General features: G+C 49.8%; 1 long non-coding RNA gene across 1 annotated transcript in view; it reads right to left on the bottom strand.

The window, feature by feature from the left end:
* LOC132536305 (uncharacterized) overlaps positions 1-21788 on the bottom strand; it is a 41436-nt gene extending 19648 nt beyond the window's left edge. The window contains exon 1 of the long non-coding RNA XR_009547938.1: positions 21741-21788. This is a non-coding gene — a long non-coding RNA (uncharacterized LOC132536305). The remainder of the gene's footprint in view (positions 1-21740) is intronic.

Genomic DNA, 21788 nt, shown 5'->3' with positions numbered 1-21788 from the left:
CACAATAACTTCTTAGCAAAACAAGACAGCACTCACTCCACAAGGTAAGAGAGCACAGGCGGGAGTCCTGCCACAGGAACAAGAATGCCTTTCAAGTAGAGCTGGTGCTTGAGCTCAGACCCCCAGGGGTGGAGGGGCCTCGGCACGAGGGAGGGAAGGAGCCCTGATCGAATCCTGCCAGCCTGCCCGTGATCAAAGCTGATCTTAACCAAATCAGCCAGCCCATGGGATTTCACTCAACAGCAAAACCATGTGAGCATGTGTGTGTGCGTGTGCGAGTGTGTGTGTGTATGTATGTGTATGAGTGTGCGTTTATGTGTGTGTATGTGTGTGTGTGAGTACGTGTGTGTGTGTGAGAACGTGTGTGTGTGTGTGTGTGTGTGTGTGTGTGTGTGTGTGTGTAAGGCGGGGTGTTGTTTCTCATCCCAGAAGCTGGACGGTACATGGAAAGTTCCATGGCCCCAGTTCAAAGGGCCATTGAGACCTGATAAATTTAGCTGCATGGGTTATTAAAGGCGACTGTAAATTCAGCCGGCGGGCTTCCCCCTGCCCTGTTCCCACAGCCTGAGCGCTGAGCAGAGTGGAGGCCATCCCAGGGAGGCTCTGGGCATGATGCATCTGACACACCACGCGATGGCAGACAGGATGCCTTCTGAGGGCCTGGCGGCCAGAATCACCGGTCTGGGAATGTCACCTACAATGGCTGCTTGTGGCTGGGAGGGTCCAGGGATCCTTTGTGCTCTGGGTAAAGCCCCCTCCCACCCCTCCCACCTCAGCAGCCAGGCCAGCTGATTTTTTTTTAATTATTAGTGATTTAATAATGATTGTAAAATAACAGGGGTACAATTCCACATAGTTTCCACCACCAGAGTTTCATGTCCCATCCCCTCTACTGGAAGCTTCCCTAGTCTTTATCCCTCTGGGAGTATGGACCAAAATTATTTATGGGGTGCAGAAGGTGGGAGTTCTGGCTTCTGTAATTGCTTCTCCACTGGTCATGGACATTGACCGGTGGGTCCACACTCCCAGCCTGTTTCTATCTTCCCCTAGTGGGGCAGGGCTCTCGGGAGGTGAGGTTCTAGGACATATTGGTGAGGTCGTCTGCTCAGGGAAGTCAGGATGGAATCATAGTAGTGTGGGCCTCTCCAGGACCTTGCCCTCAGTGTAGAACCGCAATGCAGAAACTGCCCCACTCTCTGAAGGGAGGCTGGGTCAGCATATTTTGCCACTCGAGGAAGACGGGTCCTGACGTGAGAGCAGCCCAGAATGTTCCCAGCTGTGACCGTGGACTGTGAGCTCAGACTGACAGGGACTCAGAGGTCACACAGGCTCCTTGTGCTGAATGTGAATAGACATGGGGCCTAGGTCCGATAGATGGTATAAATAGTTAATGGTATTTATATAGTCTTCTCATATTTGGGAGCTACTCTCTGCCCTCATCCAGCTTTCTAAGCCTATTCTCAACTCTGACACTATCTTTCCAAATAATATTTTTAGCCCACCTGCATGTTAGCTGTCAGGCTCAGGCAAAAATTACTCAAGTCATCAGCCTCCTGGAACATAACAAAAATAGACTTCCTAGCTTCTTCCCAAAGACCCCTAATTTCTTTTTTTTTTTTCTTTTTCTTTTTAAAACATTTTGTTTTTGTTTTTGCCCCCAGGGTTATTGCTGGGGCTCAGTGCCTGCACTATGAATCCACTGCTCCTGGAGGCCACTTCTTTCCCCTTTTGTTGCCCTCGTTGTTTTATCGTTGTTGTTTTTATTGATGTCACTGTTGTTGGATAGGACAGAGAGAAATCGAGAGAGTTGGAGAAGACAGAGAGGGGGAGAGAAAGATAGACACCCGCAGACCTGCTTCACTGCTTGTGAAGTGACTCCCCTGCAGGTGGGGAGCCAGGAGCTCAAACTGGGATTCATGAGCCGGTCTTTGCGCTTTGCGCCACCTGTGCTTAACCCGCTGTGCTACCACCCAGGCCCTAGACCCCCAATTTCATCTGCTCTATTCCTACCTTTGGGCTCCTGTTTATTAAACCATTTGTTTTGCTTTATAGCTCACCACCTTCCAGCCACCAAATAGCAGAGGCTACCATGACGCCACCCTGGCTTCTGCTACTTGTGACACTTCCTGCTACCACAACAGCTGTGCAAGGTGGACCTCTCAGACACCTCAGGTGTCTGTCCTCTGAGGGGCTAGCGAGGGCATTGTCCCATCTCATTAAACAGGAGGGGGCGGGCGTCTTCTGACACTGCACTGTTCTCAACCCTGTTCCTACCTGGGGGCCCCAGCTCCCCAGCACCTGCTCCCCTGATGATAGAAGGCAGAAAGCAGGCTTGGAGAGCCCTGCATGGGGAAGGTGCAGGCTTCCTTTTATGACCTCTGCAGATTTTTTTTAAAAGTTCTGAAATTCCAAAATGATGTATAAAATGGGCCCCTGTCAAATAAATCAAACAAGAAAAACAAAGCCAGCAAAGAGGTCCCCCTTCCTGTCTTTTTTCCCAGGGCTGGCTCAGAGGCGGTTTCTGTGACCGTGCTGCACTGTTCCCCCAGCTCCAGCCCCTGTTGGGAAGCCAGGGGGGAGGCAGGAAGGGTTGCCAGTGTGTGTGTGGGGGGGTATGAACAATGGGACTGATACCCTGACACTGACCCTAGAGCCCAGGGACAAGGTGCACAGAGCCAGGGAGCTTCTGACTTGGAAGCCACATCCCACTCTACCACTGAGGGCATCCTGTTCATTCATTTTAAAGAGTTCTTTATTATTATTATTATTACTACTACTATTACTATTATTATCATTATTGGATAATGACTGACAAGACCATATGATAAGAAGGGTATAATTCCACACAATTCCCAACATCAGAGTTCCAAATCTCATCCCTTCCATTGAAAGCTTCCCTACTCTTTATCCCTCTGGGAGCATGGATCCAGGATCATTATGGGGGTGTGGAAGGTGGGAGGCCTGGCTTCTATAAGTGCTTCTGCACTGGACATGGGCGTTGGCAGGTGGATCCACATCCCCCAGCCTGTTTCTATCTTCCCTAGTGGGGCAGGGCTCTGGGGAGTTCATCTACTTTTTATTATTTTTTTATTAGTGATTTCACACTGATTTACAAAATCAGAAGATAAGGGTCCAGGTGACGGTGCACCTGAGTGCACACATTACAGTGAGCAAGGACCTGGGTTTGAGCCCCAGATCCCCACCTGCATGGGGAAAGCTTTGCAAGTGGTGAAGCAGGGCTGCAGGTGTCTCTCTCTGTCTCTCTCCCTCTCTATCAACCACTTTCCTTAAGATTTCTGGCTGTCTCTAAGAAATAAATTTTAAAAGATAATAAAAATAGAAGATGACAGGGGTATAATTCCACACTGTTCCCAGCACCAAGAGCTCTGTGTCCCCATCCCCTCCATTGGAAACTGCAGTGGTTCTCCCAAGGTCACAGATATGGGCTGACATGATAAATATATATATATATGGAGAGAAAGAGGGAGGGAGAGGGTAATTTGCCTATTCATGCTACATTTTGCCTTTACTTCCTTTCTAAGTCATCCCTACACCTATTACTACTTCCTGAGTGTTCTTCCTTTGTTCCTCTTCTCTCTCAGATAAGAGAAACAGTGCCTGGCTTCCTCTGGTGTTTCCCAGATTTGCTTCCCTCTCAGTGATGCTATATATAAAAAAACAAGGTTCTTGGTGACAAACGCTACAGGTCCTGGTGGAATGGGGGTTCAGAGGCCCCTGGTCACCTTCCCCTGTCGTTTACCCCTCTGGGACTATGGACCAAAGTTGTTTATTTTGGCTTCTGGCTTATGTCATTGCTTCTCCACCGGACATGGACATTGGCAGGTGGACCCATAGTCCCAGCCTGTTTCTAATATTCCATCTACTTTTTATGAGAGAGGAGGTGGGGGTGAGGGGAGAGGGAGAGAGAGAAAGGAGAGACACACACACACACACACACACACACACACACACACACACAGAGCACAGCTCAGCTCTGGCATCTGTAGTGCCTGGAATTGAACCTGGGTCCTCAGGTGTGTCAGGACCAGGCCTAGCTCTGAGCCTCCTCCCCGGCCTAACCAGTGGCATCTTACGGAGACAGAGGGTCGGGCAGCATCAAGCTCCCCGTGGACTCTGGAGGCTTCCACAGCTGCTTTCCAAACTTGCTTCTTCACTGTTCACTTGTTTTATTGCTACCAGGGCTGAGGCTCGGAGCTGCACGCCCGGTGGCCATGCTTTCTACTTTTATTTTTTAATTGGTAAGACAGAGAGAAATTGAGAAGGGAGGGGGAGATGGAGATGAAGAGGGGGAGAGAAGATAAGACAACTGTAGTCCTGCTTTACTGCTTGTGAAGCGTCCTGGCTGCAGGTGGGGAGTAGGGGGCTTGAACCCAGGACCTTGTGCCCCTGCTCACCCTTTAGATGAACAGAGAAGGGGCTTCAGAACCACGAGCCCTCTCCTCAGTCCTCAACACTAATCCAAAGTCCCAGCGAGACCTGGCGCACAGGCTGGGGCCTCAGCTTTGCTCCCAGACGGCAGCCCTGCTCTGTATCCCTGGAAGCAGGTGCCGTCCCTGCCTCTGACCCCCAGGGACCTCGGCTAAAGCAGACCCACTGGCTCCCTGCCTCTGGATGGACTGACTGAGCGCCAGTACTCTAAAGGTGAGCTGAAGGCCAAAGGCTGTGCTTCCCATCCACTTTGAAGATTCATTTGTTTTTTGTTTGTTTGTTTGTTTGTTTTTTGTCATCAGTGAGGCTTCCCTGCTCCCACCTGACTTTAGAAAGAAAGTGCAAGAAGGACAGAACTGGAAAGACAGACAGCATAGCACCGAGGCTGGGAGTGAGTGCGGCAAAGGCCTGGCTCAGACCTGGGCCAAGGGCACAGCAAAGTAGGCCCCTTTCTGCCACAGGTGAGCTGGCTGCCACCCTGCGTCCTCTTTCTGATTTTGTCACAATCCACAGACTCAGAGTTAGTCCAGTCAGACTCAGCTTTGATTTCTGCTGCAGCCAGGCCTTGGTTCTCTTCAGTTACTTTTCCCCTCTTATTGTTACTATTTTTCTTTGTCAACACCAGGGGTTTCACTGTCCTGAGCCGACACTTTTACACAGAAAGAGACAGAGAGAGAGGGCTGGGGGGAGGGGGCAGGCAGTGGTGCACCTGGTTAAGTGCAAATAGTACTAAGCCCCAGGACCTGAGCAAGGAATCTGGGTTCCAGTCCCCAGCTCCCCACCTGCAATGAGAGTGCTTCACAAGTCTGCAGGTCTCTCTCTCTCTCCCTTGTTCTCTCTCCCTCTTTCTCTCTCTCTGTGCATGTGTATCTTCCCCATCTCTCAATTTCTCTCTGTCCTATCCAATAAAACAGAAAACAAAACAAAACAAAAGGCTACCAGGAGCAGTGTATTCATAGTGGCAGCACTGAGCCCCAGTGACAACCCTGGAGGCAAAAACAAAACAAAAAAAAGGAACTGAAGGGAATCAACGCCTTGCTTCCTGAAGCACTTCCGGCCTCAGACATGTTGCTAGGCACAGGGCAGGCCTATCTCACCTGAGCTCAGCTGTCCCTGTCGCTGATGGGGAGGAAGGCTTCTTCCCCCAGGACGGCTGTCCCAGTTTGGTCCTCTGCCTCCCCACGGACTCCTCTGAAGCGAGCAGGGCCACCCCGCACCGTCCACTATCCACGGCGCTTCTGTGGGCTGTGCGGTGTGGACAGGGGGTGCGTAAGTCACACCGTGCGAGCTGTGGTCACACATGTCTAATTACACGTTATTCATGGAGGCGCTCCTGGGAGCAGGAGCCATGGGTGCTGGGGGGCAGCCGGGGGCCTGCGGGGAGACAGTTGCAAGAGTCTCAGGGAGGGTCTGTGGCCCGGTGCCAGGAACAGTCTCCCCCCCCCCCCCCAAGAGGTTCTGCCTGGATGTCCGGAGCAGTAGGGCACTAATTGCGAACAGGAAAGCTGTCCACCTGCAAAACTGGCGGATCACGGCAGAGAGAGCCCCCCTCCCCCCCAAAGGGAGGCTTTCTGAGGAACAAGCAGGCAGTCAGGGACCCTCAGGCCGGCTTCAGCTCTGAGCGGAGGTGACGGGACTTTCTTTCCCCCAGTTGATTAGTTGATTTGCTGATTCCTTCAGCTGCACGTCAGCACCATGAGCTCCCAGACGAACGGCTTCAGGGGCAGCTATTCAGTGTGCGCTGGTCTCCCGGCCCCAGGAAATAATGTCACACACCCCCAAAACATAAATTTGAAAAAAACAAAGGGATCCTGGGACTTGCTCCTTCACCCCCCTGATGTAAAGCTCCAAGGGCTCTTGCAGGTCGAAGCGGAACTGTAGAAATTCTCGTGTGTGCTGTGGGATTTGTCTCAAGCCCCGTCTTTCTGAGAGTCAAATCCAGGTTCCCAAGCACCTCTCAAAACTCTTTATGCTCCGCTAACAGGCTGCTGCGGCTTGCGAAAGCAAATTTATAGCAAGGGATGCCAAAGCAAAGACACTCCAATAACTTCACCAAACATTCAACATCCAGCTCACAGCCCTCTAACAGAGCCATTTTCTCAGGCTCTCATTATGGATCACTTCCCATTTTGGTTCCAAACCTCCCCACCTTGGGGAGGGCACACACACAAACACCATCACAGGGAGAGACAGGGACAGGAAGAGACAGAGATTCCAAACTTGCTTTAGAACAACTCTCCTCATCATATTGAAAAGTGCATTTCTCTGTTATCACCTTTATTGGAGGGCGGGTGCTTTTTACTGCAGTCACTGATACGCAGGTACAATGTCTTAGCTGCCTGTGACAGTTCTCTGCAGAACATTCATACCCACAAGCTAGGTCCTCGAGTATTTATTTGCAATTCTGGCAAAAGAATATTATGTTTGCATCAGGGAAGAGCAGGGCACAGCTTTGGACAAGCAGCTGTCCGCAGGACGGTAATTACAGAAAGAGGCATGATTAGGCAAAAACTACTAAGGCCATGGGCCACACGCAACAGACCTAAAACAGACTTCTTAGCTTCTTTCCACACAAAGACAACCCCCCCTCCTCAATTTCATCTCCTCTACTGCTACCTTTGGGTTCCTGTTTAATAAACTATTTGTCCTCCTTTATATCTTACCAACTTTCAGCCACCAAGTTGCAGAAGCTACCATGATGCCATCTTGACTTCCCTGGGCATTTGACCTCACTAATATGTCCTGGAACCTTCCCTCCCCAGAGCCCTGCCCCACTAGGGAAAGACAGACGTAGGCTGGGGGTGTGGATCCACCTGCCAACGCCCATGTTCAGCAGAGAAGCAATTACAGAAGCCAGACCTTCCACCTTCTGCATCCCACAGTGACCCTGGGTCCATACTCCCAGAGGGATAGAGAATGGGAAAGCTGTCAGGGGAGGGGATAGGATATGGAGCTCTGGTGGTGGGACCTGTGTGGAGTTGTACCCCTCTTATCCTATGGTTTTAGTCAGTGTTTTCCTTTTCATAAATTAAAAAAAGAAGAATAGAAAGGCTTATAGTAGAGGGGATGGGATATGGAACTATAGTGGTGGGAAATGTGTGGAATTTTACCCTCTTTATCATATAGTTTTGTAAACACACACACACACACACACACACACACACACACACACTTGCCTCCAGAGTTATCGCTGGGGCCCGGTGCCTGCACTACAAATCCACTGCTCCTGGAGGCCATTTTTCCCATTTTGTTGCCTTTGATATTGTTGTTATTGCTGTTGTTGTTGCTGGATAGGACAGAGAGAGAAATTGAGAGAGGAGGGGAAGACAGAGAGGAGGAGAGAAAGATAGACACCTGCAGATCTGCTTCACCGTCCGTGAAGCAACCTCACCCCTGCAGGTGGGGAGTTGGGGGCTCGAACCGGGATCCTTAAGCCAGTACTTAATCATCACGCCATGTGTGCTTAACCTGCTGTGCTATTGCTGGGCCACCGATCTTTCCTACTTTTTATTATAAATAAATTAAAAAATAAAATAACTTGCTCAGGAGCTCATGGTTCCAGAGTGGTGCCCCTCACCCTGATCACTAGGCTGCGGGTCCACACACTGTCCAACTAGGTCTACAGCTCACGGAGCCCCGTGGACACATCCAGAGAGATGTCGTCACTGGTCCGGCCTCCACTCTGCCCTGGAAGCACCCATCTTTGTCAAATCTCAAACTTCTTGTTTATGATTCAAACACTTGGTTCAGAGGATGCCGCCTCTGACCTCTTAAGTCCTGACAGTTCACTGTCTGCTGCGTCTGGGCCTGGACCACTGTTTTACTGGACACCATAGTTGTGTCGCCTGCAGCTTGAGGGCTAAAGTTCCAAGACGCTCTCCCCAAGAACTCAACTAGGGGCCTGGGGGTGGTGCCCCTGGTTAAGTGCACACTTCACTGTGCACAAGACCTGGGTACTAGGCCCTGATCCCCACCTGCATGGAGGAAGCTTCACAAATACTGAAATGGGGGTGGCAGGTGTCTCTCTTTCTCTCACCCTCTTAATCTCTCCCTCTCAATTTCTCTCTGTCCCTATCCAAAACAAATAAACAAATATTTTAAAAAGAAGAACTTAACTATGAACACAATGCCTGGTCCATGTTTGACTCATCAAAGGAGAACAGTCCTGCAGATGCAGTGGGTGGGGTGCAGTGGGTGAGAGTGTGAGAGGAAGCTGGGGCAGGGGTCCTCCACCTTGCAAACCGAGTTCACTGGGGCTGGAGAGAGCGCCCAAAGGGCAGGGCGTGTGCCTTGCCGCACTCACGGCCCAGGCTCAAGCGGGCCAGCACACAGCAGGTGAGAACACTCCAGTGCTGTGGTGTCTCTCCCTCTCCCTGCCTCCTGATCCGAATGGAAGAGCAGCCCCACACAACAGATACAAACAGCTGCCTTAGAGCATTTGCGGGATGACGTCGAGCTTGGCCCTGCTTCAGAGATGGCTGCAAAATGCACAGGAGCATTTGCTACCAACCAGACATCGTCCTAAGTTCTATGCCTGTCCCTGTGCCCCCCTTGACTTCCTCAGTAGCCCTGTCAGGTAACTAATGTGCCTTAGGGGTGACACACGGGCCTCAGAGAGGCTCCTTGGGTTCTCCAAGGTCAAACAGGGCACGCTCTGCTGCACTTTGTTCCTGCCTTTGCCCCGATGTCCATCACCCCTGAGTGTATAACCCCAAAAGCTCTCCGGGGAGGCAGCCCCACCCTCCACTCCGGGGAAACTGAGTCTTGGGTCTCTAAGTCTTCTCGAGTCCTTTGACCTTGAGCAGAAGGGAAAGATGCCCGGAGGGAGACAGCCTTGTCCTGGCCTTGTCAAGGGCTCCATAGCCTTCTGCAACTCTGCTGGCTCCGTCTGCATTCTGCTGTTTCTACGACCTCCCAGAGCCCGTCTTGTAATGGTGAAGGAACAGATGGAGAAATGGTTGCATGACAGGAGACAGAAAAAGTAAGATTGAAGGCAACCTGAAATCTGACAGCAGGGGTGTTTGGTGTTGGCTGCTCCCACCTACAGAGACACTCCTTCCTTTCTTTCTTTCTTCCTTCCTTCCTTCCTTCCTTCCTTCCTTCCTTCCTTCCTTCCTTCCTTCCTTCCTTCCTTTCCCTCACATGGACTTGAAGTAATTTAAATGTGGATACTGTAGGTGACAAATTTCACAAGGTAAATACTGTCCACAATTGTCAGCCAATAACAATGGTCAGGTTTTGAAGTCAATAGGAAGGAGGCTGAAGGAAGAAGAAAAAAACACATTGACGGGCTGTGAGAGGGCTTGGCCTCCAGATGAGCAGCTCAGAGGACAGACCACACAGCCAGTCAGTCAGTCAATGCTCCTGGGACTGACCAGACAGACTTCTTCCCTAGGAGCTGAAGGATGCTTGAAGTAATTCACACATTCACACAGTCATATAGACTCACACTCACACACACACACACACTCACACTTACATGCAAACACACACTCCCCCCCACACACACACATACACTCTCCCCCACACACACACACATACACTCTCACACACATGCACTTAATATACAGCCTAATCCCATCAGAGTATGGACTCTAAGTGACAGTACTGTCTTCTGTTTATTATTATTATTATTTTATTTTTTATTTGACCGGGTCACCAGCAAAGCAGCACAGCCTGCCAGACACTGCACACTACATGGAAACTTCACGGGAGACACATCCATCTCTAGCTTGCTTCTCCCTCTGTCAGAGGAGGGGGGTTGGACACTGTGGCACCTCCATGACCTTCCAGTCCTGAAGGTCATGCCGCCCCACTCTCCACCTGACTTTAGGATCTCCCTGGATTCTAATCCCAGCACGGGCAGTTACTCTAAAGTCCCAACTTTCCTTTCAAAGGACAAGAGAATTCTGTCAATGGATATATATTTTTTTGCCTCCAGGGTTATTGCTGGGGCTCAGTGCCTGCACCATGAATCCACTGCTCCTGGAAGCCATTCCCCCCCCCCTTTTGTGGCTATTGTTGTTGTAGCCTTGCTGTGGTTATTATTGTTGTTGATGTCCTTCATTGATGGATAGGACAGAGAGAAATGGAGAGAGGAGGGGAAGACAAGGAGGGGGAGAGAAAGACAGACACCTGCAGACCTGCTTCACCACCTGTGAAGTGACTCCCCTGCAGGTGGGGAGCTGGGGGCTTGAACCAGGATCCTACCACCTAACCCCCTATTTTATAATTTTTAAGATTATTTATTTCTGTATTATTGGCTAGAGACAGAGAGGAATTAAGAGAGGTGGAGCGAGAGAGAGGGAGAGAGAGAGAGAGAGAGGGAGAGAGAGAGGCACCTGCAGCCCTGCTTAACCACTGGCAAAGCTTTCCCCTGCAGGTGGGGACTGGGGGCTTGAACCCAGGTCCTTCTGGATTGTAACATGTGCTCAACCAGGTGCGTCACCACTGGGCCCCTATTATGTCATTTTTAAGACTATTTATTGATGTATTGTTGGATAGAGACAGAGAGGATTTGAGAGTAGAGGTGGAGGGTGAGAGGGAGAGACAGAGAGATACCTGCAGCCCTGCTTCACCACTCGTGAAGCTTTTCCCCCACAGGTGGGTGTTCATAATTCTCTGTCAAGTGACTCAGTAAAGGGGAGAAAAGCAAACATGGCACAATGGACATGATTGTTGAGTGCAGGTGGTGCCTACAGTGTGTATGCCTGTGTGTTTGAACAGTGTGAGAGGAGCATTAAAAAAATCCATTGACGGGGGCCGGGCGGTAGCGCAGCGGGTTAAGCACACATGGTGCAAAGCGCAAGGACTGGCCTACGGATCTCGGTTCGAGCCCCCGGCTCTCCATCTGCAGGGAGAGTCGCTTTACAGATGGTGAAGCAGGACTGCAGGTGTCTATCTTTCTCTCTCCCTCTGTCTTCCCCTTATCACTCCAATTCTCTCTGTCCTATCCAACAATGAACGACATCAACAACAACAATAACTACAACAAGGCTACAACAACAAGGGCAACAAAAGGGGAAAACATGGCCTCCAGGAGCAGTGGATTCATGGTGCAGGCACTGAGCCCCAGCAACAACCCTGGAGGCAAAAAAAATAATGATAAAATGAAGCTGTCTAGTTAATCCACTTAAAGAGAGAGAGAGAGTATTCTAATAAACACCACAGCACCTGACCTGTCAGTCAACACCCTAGAAACTACGGATGTTCTCTGGCCTGACTGGAGAGCATCCAGCACCCTCAGCTGATGTGCTAAGGATCATCCCCTAATGTGACTGCATGCCCATCCATGCCACTTGCCCTGAAATCTTATACAAGGTTGCTCCATTCCTTTTCTGGGTACTGCCAGCATCTTGTGAATAATCATTTCACTCTGCCCCCAGACCAAACTTTCACACTTTTGATTTCAGATGGAGAGAGACAGAGAGACAGAGAGGGAGACCACAGCAACAAAGTCTCCCTGGTACCTTGGCACTCACTCCCATGCGTGCCAGGCTGGAAGCAGAGCCACACACAGGGCAGACAGGAGATTGCTCAGGCCTAGCATTCATCTCTTTCTTTCTTTCTCTCATTGGATAGAGGCAGAGGAAAATTGAAAGAGGAGGGGGAAACAGAGAGAGAGAGAGACACAGAGAGACACCTGTAGCCCTGCTTCACCACTCGCAAAGCAGGTGAGGACCGGGGACTCAAACACGGGTCCTTTGCACTGTAATGTGTACCTCAACCAGGAGCTCTACCACTGGACCTCTCGAGTTCATTTCTGCAAAACAGATTTCAGTCCATAACTACCTATTTAATTTGACTGTTACATCTACTTTTGAGAGTTCTTGTTTTTTAAAAAAACTTTTTATATTTTATTTATTGAATAGAGATAAATTTTAGGGGAGGGGAGATAGAGAGGGACAGAGACAGAGAGAGGCCTGCAGCCCTGCTACACCACTTGTGAAGCTTTTCCCCTGCAGGTGGGGACCAGGGGCTTGAACCTGGGTCCTTGCGCAGCACTGCAACATCTGCTCTCAACCAACTGGGACACCACTGCCAAGCCTCTGGTTCTGAGTACGTTGATAAATTACTTTTGACTTTGGTGCAATACACCAATTCCAGTTCAGGCTCTACTTGTGTTTTCTCTTCTGATCTTTTTTTCAACTTCTGTGTGAGAGTGAGATCATCCCATATTCCTCCTTCTGTTTCTGACTTATTTCACTTCATATGATTTCTTCAAGCTCTATCCAAGATCGGCTGAAAATGGTGAAGTCACCATTTTTGATAGCTGCGTAGTATTCCATTGTGTATATATACCACAACTTGCTCAGCCACTCATCTATTGTTGTTGGATACCTGGGTTACTTCCAAGTTTTGGATATTACAAAAAGACTCTGAGGTTTGGGGGGGGGAGTACAGTTCCTGGAAAAGGATAACAGAGGACCTAGTGGGGGTTGTATTATTATGTGGAAAACTGAGGGATATTATGCATGTAGATTGTCAACTGTAAAACATTAATTCCCCGATAAAGAAATTTAAATAAATAAATAAATAAATGGAGTCGGACAGTAGTGCAGCAGGTTAAGCACAGTTGGACCGGTGTAAGGATCCTGGTTCGAGCCCCCAGCTCCCCACCTGCAGGGGAGTCGCTTCACAGGCGGTGAAGCAGGTCTGCAGGTGTCTGTCTTTCTCTCCTCCTCTCTGTCTTCCCCTCCTCTATTCATTTCTCTCTGTCCTATCCAACAATGATGACATCATCAACAACAACAACAATAATAACTACAACAGTAATAAAACAAGGGCAACAAAAGGGAATGAATAAATATTCAATAAATAAAAAATACTTTTGAAGTTTATCACACACATACAGGAAAAGTGAATCACAAGTGAAAAGCTCCAAGGCTTTCCCCTCCAGACCCAGAAATGGAGACAGCACTCACCTGGAGTCCCCGAGAGCCCTCCCCTCCATCTCCCCATGGGTTCCAAGGCCAAGGTGTCTTCTGTCCCGCACTGAGGGGACTCCAGAGCTAGTTACTTTCTGTGCGTGCCCGGCTCTTGTTATCCATCTTGTTACTGAGCTCAAGAGTCCCGCTGTGTTGCTCTTCCCACGACCATCAGTCCAATCCATTAACGTGACTACTTCTCGCGGTGATGGGTATCTGGTCCGTTTCCAGATTGGGGCTGTCTTGAACATTCTGGGGGATGGATGCACGGGTGGGAGTGAACTGCTGGGTAGAGGGGTGGCAGTGTTAGAGACGTCATGGCGTCACTGCCCTTATTCTCATTGCTCATTGCTCCCTCCGAGGACTAACAATACCCTGAGCGTCTTTTCCCAGGGGCCCTGGGCACGCAGCTGTCCTCTTTCCTCAAGTGTCTCCGCAGAACCAGCTTCTGCACGGCCCTTCTCCTGCTGAGCTGGACATGCGCTTTCCACACTCTCAGTATACGTCCCTTTCTTAGCTGCACGCACTGCCAAGTTCATCAACCACTCTGGGACACGGTTTTGGTGATCTTTGAATAGATGAATCTCTTTCTTCTTCTGGCAAGCCAACAATGTACACACTCCTCTTTTTTTTTTTTTTTTTTAAGTCATCCCATATGTCTGTGTTGTTGCTGTTGGGAGTGTGTGTCTACTCCTGAGTTGCCTGATCAGGGCCTCTGGGCTGCTGCCCCAGCCTCCAAGGGACTAAGTAGTAAAGGAGACTCACAGTTGCATCTGGTGAACCTGAGGGGATCCTCTCTTCCCATCAGCAGTGTATCTGTTGATAAAACTCAGACCGGAGGTGGCGTCTGGACTGGCAAACTGCCAGACTGTTAGCAGCCGCTCCCTAGTAGGGACGGACTTTCAGCCCCAGGAACCTTTCCTTAGGCCCCTCTCTGTCCACGAGCCACATGTGTTTGCACTCACCCGTGACTCCTTGGGTTCCCAAAGTAATCCGAGTCTTGGCTTGTTGCGTTCTTCAGGTGATCTTTGTTATTCTTAGTTGACGGGGAGAGGAGAGAGGCGCAGCTGCTGCTAATCTGTAGCCTCGCCTCTGGAAGTTCCATCCCTTGTTTTTAAAGATAAAGTTTTTTTAAAAAAATTTATTTATTATTTATTCCCTTTTGTTGGCCTTGTTGTTTTATTGTTGTAGTTATTATTGTTGTTGTTGCTGTTGGATAGGACAGACAGAAATGGAGAGAGGAGGGGAAGACAGACAGAGGGGGGAGAGAAAGACAGACACCTGCAGACCTGCTTCACCTCTTGTGAAGTGACTCCCCTGCAGGTGGGGAGCTGGGGGCTCGAACTGGGATCCTTATGCCGGTCCTTGTGCTTTGCGCCACCTGTGCTTAACCTGCTTGGCTACCACCTGACTCCCCAAAGATAAAGTTTTTTTAAAAAAAACCCAGACTCTCCTGGTACTGACATGTTACCTTAGCAGAGTACATTTGCCTTAATCAGTGAACTAGCACTGTTCACCCCCCAATGACTAAAGCCATGATGAGTCTCAGCTTTTAATCATCCCCCCCAGCTTTCAGGGCCCACCTGGGATGCTACCTGTTATGTGTTCTGCTCTTCCTTTCAGCTGTGACATTTTCTTTGCTCTTCCATGCTTCATAAAATGGATGCTTTGATTAAAATGTTAGCCAGGGAGTTGGCAGTAGTGCAGCGGGTTAAGCGCACGTGGCACCAAGCGCAAGAACCAGCATAAGGCTCCCGGTTTGAGCCCCCGGCTCCCCACCTGCAGGGGAGTCGCTTCACAGGCGGTGAAGCAGGTCTGCAGGTGTCTGTCTTTCTCTCCCCCTCTCTGTCTTGCCCTCCTCTCTCCATTTCTCTCTGTCCTATCTAACAACGACGACATCAATAGTAACTACAACAATAAAACAAGGGCAACAAAATAGAAAAAAAATGTTAGCCTTACGTTTAAATATATGGTTTCCTATATATATATATATATATATATATATATATATATATCATAAATCATATTTAGTAGTTTGACTTTAGTAGCTTAAAGGCTATATGATTTCCTCTGAGCACCACTGTGCCAAGCTCACACGTACACTGTGCTGTGCACCATGTCCGCCTATGTGTCTTCTGATTGTCGCTGGGATGTGATCTTTGACTCAGAGACTATTTAGACGTATGTTGCTTGATGTGCAAATATTTTTGAAATTTTCTTTCTTTCTTTCTTTTTTTTTTACTGACTTCTGTCTAGTTCTGCCGCGGTCAGAGAAAATGCTCCATCCACACGGTATCGATCTTTGGGTCTTTTCAGAAGATTTCATTGGTGATTTAATAGGGTGTAACCCTGCACTGTTCCCACCAGCGGAGTTCTGTGTCCCCGTTCTCTCTATTGGAAGCTAAAGTTCTCCCAAGGTTGCAGATATGGGTTGACTATTATTTCTGTAACTGTCTGTCTATATTTATATTTTTGCTCTTTTTCCTTCTTCTTCCACCCCTCTCCACACAGTCCTACCTATAGCTTGCTTATCTGATATATCCAGAAGTCAAGGAGAAAATTAAAGTTACAAGATATGAATATGACCACCTGAAAATCTACCTGTATTTGTGCCTACCTCTATACTACCTGCTCTCCTATCTTGGGAGAAGACCTCTTTCTCCTCATTGGAGAGCACCCTTCCTCACACATTTCAGATAGGTTTGCCCACTGGGATCACAGGATACAAGATAATCATGACAAGATTAGAAGATACTAGGGAGACAGTTCTACCCCACACCTACCAGTAAAGTTCCAAGTCCCTGCCAACAATAACCGCCTTAGTTCTCACAACATCTTAGAGATAGGCTCTCCTCAGGTTTTTGTTTTTGGGTTACTGTTGGGGCTTGGTGCCTGCACTATGAATCCACTGCTCCTGGAGGCTATTTTTCCCTTTTGCTGCCCCTGTTGTTTATCGTTGTTGTTATTATTATTGTTGCTGTTGCTGTCATTGTTGTTGGATAGGGCAGAGAGATATCAAGAGAGGAGGAGAAAAACAGAGAGGAGGAAAGACAGACAGACACCTGCAGACCTGCTTCACCACCTGTGAAGCGACCCCCCTGCAGGTGAGGAGCCAGGGGCTCAAACTGGCATCCTTACACGGGTCCTTGCAATTAGCGTCATGTGTCCTTAACCTGCTGCGCTACCACCTGGCCCCCAGTTTTTTTTTTTTCTCTCTGCAGATTTAAATGCTTCCGTTCTCTGCATTCCTCACAGGAGCAAGAACATCCGGTAGTTGTTTTCACCTCCTCACTTCACTGACCATCTTCACTTCCAGCTCCATCTGTTCTGACCCAAAGAGCATAATGTCCTCTTTCTTAACTGCAGGGCCGTACTTCCTGGAGTAGACATCCTTTAGCTTCTTTATCCAGCCACATGTGCCGTGCGTTGGTGGACCCTGAGGCTGCTTCCCTGTTCTGACTGTTGTGAATAATGCAGCTATGAACGTGGGAGTGCACGTGTCCTTTTGAATCCGTGTTTCCTTGGGATTCTGTTTTTATTTGCTGGAGAATTCTCCATACTATTCCCCACAGGGGCTGCCCTGGTCTTCGATCTCACCAACAGCGTTAACACATCCTGGTCAACACATAATCACTTTAATCACTTCCTGTTTTGTTCATGTAGGCCATTCTCACCTGGCTGACGTGGCACCTCCAGGTGGTTTTAACTTGCAGTGCTACGATGAGCAGTGAAGTGGAACCTTTCCTCACATGTCAGAGGGCCATGCGTATCGCTTCTTTAGAAAACTGCCTGGGGGCCAGATGGTGGCGCACCTGGTTGAGCGCACGTGTTACAGTGCACAAGGGGATGCATTGGATCGACCTTCTCGTGGTGCATCCCGTGAGGACCCATTCATTGGGGAAACTGACGATCCTTCCTAGCTGACTGAATCCACATGGATCCCAGTCACTTTCAAAGCCAGCAACAAGCAGCTCCTGACAGCTTTCAACCTGGCGCTGTTGACTGGCTACGGAAGAAGGGCAAATGCTAGAAGAAGAAGTGCACAAGGACCCAGGTTCGAGCATCCGGTCCCCACCTGCAGGGCGAAAGCTTTGCAAGTGGTGAAGCAGGGCTGCAGGTGTCTCTCTGTCTCTCTTCCTCTCTATCACCTAATAATAATAATAATAATAAAAGAAAACTGTGTGTTCATATCCTCTCTTCCCTTTTTACTAGGATGTTGACTTTTCAAGCTGTGATGTGTCTGATGTCAACCCTTTGTGGGACTGTGTCCGTACCTCCTTTTAATTACTGGGTCACCTCGTTATCCTTGTGTAGTTTGCTTTCGACATGTGTAGAAGCTTTTTAAGTGGATGTGGTCCCGTTTGTTTCATCTCGTTTTAGTTTCCCTCGCCTGTGGGGCTGTGTGCCCAAACACATCTTGGATGTGAAGGTCCTCAGGTGTTTCGCTGATATTTTCTCCTCTGTGTCATATTCTTCAATCTAATATCCAGGTGACCGACTTGATTGAATCTTGGTGTGCAGTGCTAAGTGGTGGTACAGTTTTATTTTCTAGACACGTGACTGTCCAGCTCCTCAGCACTGTCTGTAGAAGATCTTTCCTCCACTAGACAGTTTTATCCCCTTTGCCATCTGCTAGGTGTCCCTACAGTGAGGGTTTATTCCAGGGCTCCTTATGCTGTTTCATTAGTTCAAGTGGCTTTATTTTTCCTCCAGGGTTATCCCTAGGGCTCTGTGCCTGCAGTGTCTGCTCCTGTGACCATTTTTTCGATTCTTTAGATAGGACAGAGAGAACTTGAGAGGGGAGGGGAAGATAGAGAGGGAGAGAGAAAGACAGACACCTGCAGACCTGTTTCACTGCTTCTGAAGCGCCTCCCCACCCCACGCGCTGTAGATGGGGAGCTGGGGGCTCGAACCGGGATCCTTGTGCTTTGTACTATGTGCGTTTAACCTAGTACACCAGCACCCAGCTCCCTACCACACTGGTTTTTGTTGTCTTACTGTCACCAGTGTAATCACTGGAACTTGGTGCCTTAACTACAAGTTCACTAATGTCTTCCATTTGATAGGACAGAGAGAGAAATGGAGAGGGGCAAGGGAGACAGAGAGGGAGAGCGAAGACAGATGCCTGCAGACCTGCTTCACCGCTTGCGAAGCTTCCCACTGCGGGTGGGGCCTGTGGGTTTAAACCTGGGTCACACGATAATGTGTGCACTCCACCAGGTGCGCCACCGCGTGGCCCCACTACGTTGTTTGAACTACTGTTGCTTCGTGATATAAAGTGAAGTCCGGGAGTGTGGTACCGCCATCCCTTTTCCTCATGAGTGCTCTGTCCTTTTGTCCTGTTATACTCGACGCAAATTTCTGAGAAAGTTCTTCAGTTTCCTTGAAATACGTCACTGAGATTTTGACAGGGACTGTGTTGAATCTATAGATGGCTTCTGGTAGAATCTATAGATTGGTTCATATATATATATATATGGGAGAAGGCAGAGAGAAGGAAGTTTCAGTGTAGTGAAGGTGGGGCTTGAGCCTGGGTCACACCTGTGACAGCAGCACACTAAGCAAGTGAGCTACTTTCCAGCCAAGAAGGGCCACTGGAATGATGGTAATTCTTCCCTTCAATCTGTCAACAAGGGACACTCTTCCATTTCTTTGTGCCGGCAGCCTCTATTTCTTTTAGCGATGTCCTGTAGCTTTTGCGCTACTATTTTCTAGCCCGAGCTCCTTTTGAACCAGAAGTTGGCTCTCATCTCCCTCCTGACACCACCTTCTTAACAGACCACAGTAGTGATTCCGCACAGGCCACCTACGGCAGGGGCTTCCTTTAGCCTGATCCCCTCCTCACTCCTCTCATCCCACCGTTCTCCTGCCTGCCTGGCCGTGTGCTTCTCCATCTCACCAGCCGTGGAAACAGAGCCAGGCCAGCTGCTGAGTCAGCCTGTGTCACCTGCTCCCAGCCTCTGCTGAAATTTTCCGTGGCGATCACGGGACCCTACTCCAGGCCGAGGAAAGGGGGTGGGCGAGAGTGGAGGGATGTGCGCCTCTTCCTTTCTCAGAGACCATTCCAGGCACCATCCTCCCTACCACTCCCTCTTCTGCTGGCTTCACTCAGATAAAAGTATCAGTATCATTATTATTATTGTATCTATTTATTGGATAGAGACAGCCAGAATTGAAAGGGAAGGGGGTAGATAGAGAGGAAGAGACACAGAGAGACACCCACAGCCCTGCTTCACCACTCACAAAACTTCCGCACTGCAGCTGGAGACCTGGGGCTCGAACCCAGGCCCTTGCTCATTGTAACAAGTAGCCTCAAGCAGGTGTGCCACCACCCTGCCCCAAATACCAGCATCTTGAAAGCCGAGATGTATTGGTGGCAGAGCTGAGGAAGGAACCCCTGTCCCAGAGTCTAGTGTTGGAGGACAGAGGCCTGGCAGCCAGGACCATCCCCCCAACCCCTGCAGGTGTGGGAATGGTGGTGATGGGAACAGAAAACAAACCGCCATCATGTTAAACCACATGAGATTGGAGGGTTTATCTCATACAGCCAGAAGAAACGACTTTCTTTTTTTTTAATTTTTTAACATTTATTTTCCCTTTTGTTGCCCTTGTTGTTTTTCATTGTTGTTGTAGTTATTATTATTGTTGTTGTTGATGTCGTCATTGTTGGATAGGACAGAGAAATGGAGAGAGGAGGGGAAGACAGAGAGGGGGAGAGAAAGACACCTGCAGACCTGCTTCACCGCCTGTGAAGCGACTCCCCTGCAGGTGGAGCTCGAACCAGGACTCTTATGCAGGTCCTTGCGCTTTGCACCACGTGCACTTAACCTGTTGCGCTACTGCCCGACTCCCAAGAAACGCCTTTCTAATGTGCCAAAGTGGGGAGACGGCCAGGTTTATGCTGCAGAGTGACCCCTCGCGGCCCCCAGGAGCGCAAGGTATGTTGGTCATATTCACAGAGCCAAAGAAAAAGCACCAGGTGCCCCGGCACTTGCTCTGCACTCCTGGGGGCTCAGCCGGCGTGGGAGAGGCTGTCTGCAGACACCGCTAGATCACACTGCGTCTCCGTCTCCGTCTGTGCGCATGTGGCCGGGGCCGGCTTTGATGCGTGGGACCCATGCGGCTCTGAGCCTTGGCTCCCTCCCTTGACAGCTCTGTGGCTTCCTCTGCCTGAACCTCTGTTCCTTCAACCTCTGTTGTTTCTTCTTCACTACGAGGAGGGTAATAACACCTCGCGGGAATTTGCAGGGGATGAAATCCCAGATAGCACAGAAAGGCCAGGCGGGGCTCCTGGGCTGCTGGCATGTCTGAGGTTCCCTCCCAGACGGGAACTGTATTTACCCGCCCGGTCAGAGCACCCAGCGAGAGGGCATCTCTCTCCACAAAGGTCTATGCCTTCTTCGTTCATTCTTCCTGGCAAGCCTGGACTACCTCACACAAAGGCAGCGTGCTCCACAAGTACCCTTCCTTCTTCCCCTTGTTTGAATAAGGAGAATCACAGTTTTGAGAGACTTAAATGGGTGCAACAGCCCTATGTGTGTGTAAATATTAATATTTACCCTCTTATAAGTAGACGCATATTTTTTTTCAAAGCCACAACCACAAAACAGACGCCGACCTTTCTCCCAGAAGGAGAGCCGTATACAGGAGACCGTGGAGAAATGGTCAGCAGAGGCGACAGAGGGGGAGGGAGGGGTTTCAGGGCAGCTGTCCCCCAAACCCCCATGGAGTGACCCTACTGGACAGGTGGCCCTCCGCTGCCCTTGCTCCCATGACTGTGCAGGCAGATAGCACCTGGCCTTCTGCCAAAGCACTGATCTAGAGAAGCAGGTGGGTCCCCCACCCCCATCCCCCAGGGAGGCATAGCAGGGCCTATTTATAGCCACCTGGCACAGGAGTGTTTTCTGCAAACGTGGGCGTCCTGCCACGGGCTCGGAGATGCAGGCTCACGGCTCTCTTGCCATCCTTCCTTGCCCACGAGATGGAGAGATGGAGAGACAGAGAGATGGAGAGACAGAGAGATGGGGCTAAGGAGGAGCCCAGGCATTTCAGCACAGTGGCAGGGCAGCAGTGAGACCAGCTTCTGGGACAAGGACAGCCTCCTCTTCCTCCCCATCTTGCCTGGAGGAGAGACCCAGGGCCGGAAGAGGGAAGGCAGCCCAGCTGGCCCCACCTTCCCAGCATCCAGGTGGGTCACCCCCGAGTGGCTGCTACCCCTCCCTTTGGCAGGCAGCTGAAGGCGGACACGCTAACTTTTGACTAAACACCAGAGACGCCTTTATTTATTTATCTTAGCAAGGTCGCGATAAGGCCGGTTTCCAAAAACAGAAAAGATTTCAAGACTGGCGACAAGGCCATACTCACAGTCGCTCCAGCTGCTTCAGGTCCTGGAAGGCGTCTCTCTCGATCACA

The sequence above is a fragment of the Erinaceus europaeus genome, unplaced genomic scaffold (genome assembly GCF_950295315.1).
Source record: "Erinaceus europaeus unplaced genomic scaffold, mEriEur2.1 scaffold_620, whole genome shotgun sequence".
Classification (NCBI taxonomy): Eukaryota; Metazoa; Chordata; class Mammalia; order Eulipotyphla; family Erinaceidae; genus Erinaceus; species Erinaceus europaeus.
This window is presented reverse-complemented; position numbering and strand designations above follow the sequence as displayed.